The following is a 931-nucleotide window of genomic DNA, read 5'->3' on the forward strand; positions in this document are numbered from 1 at the left end:
GTCCACCCGATCCGCCATCTTGTTTGTTCTCCTTAAGGCATTTCTTGATGTAACCAATAGAATACCATAAGAAGCACACAAATATCAAAGTACATTAAACCAATAATAATTTTATTCATTGCTAAAGTTTTTAAATGAAAGGCTAGAGACAATCAAGGCAGAAAGACTTACAAAGAAGTTCATTAAAAATGGTATGTATCGGTTATTGCAGCTCAGTTTAAGCAACCTTTGCAGAAAGTCCAAGAGAAATAGCTGTGACTTCCTAGGGGCCGAAAGTTTCTGAATGATAGGTTTGGCTATCAGTTGGATGAGGTTTAATTTACAATGAAATTCTCTTTTGTTTATTTATTTTCAGTTGCAATCAGAGTGCATGGCTGACTAATAATAATTTTTTAAAGGATAAAGGAAAATATCATAAAAGGTAATTAGGGCCTTCTGTCTTTAGAGACTCAAAATGCACCAACTTGCCTTAGTCTATTGTCAAATATGAAAGTGTTCTTAGTTTTCTCAAACAAACACTTCAGTATATGTGGTCTAAACACCTAAAAGAATAACCCTCATTAGAACATTGAAAATCAACAAATAAATGCAGGCTTTTACAGTAAGCAGCATAATTAAGATTTAAAGTTATAGGCTTGATATAAACACAAAAGGAGCTCAGGCAGAATAGTGGTTACAAGTCAGGCTGCTAACCTAAAACTCAGCAGTTTGAAACTACCAGCTATTCTGAGGGAGAAAAGTGAGGCTTTCTGCTCTCATAAAGATTTACAGCCTCAGAAACCCTATACAGGGTCACTATGAGTCAGAACCGACTCCACGGCACATCACCACCACTATATACACATTATATCCTGATTATGTGGTTAAAACATCATAAACAAGAATAGTCTATGTTTAAAAAAAAAAAAAAGCAACTTGATTTTATCATGTT

This window comes from Chrysochloris asiatica, unplaced genomic scaffold (assembly GCF_000296735.1).
Source record: "Chrysochloris asiatica unplaced genomic scaffold, ChrAsi1.0 scaffold00005, whole genome shotgun sequence".
Classification (NCBI taxonomy): Eukaryota; Metazoa; Chordata; class Mammalia; order Afrosoricida; family Chrysochloridae; genus Chrysochloris; species Chrysochloris asiatica.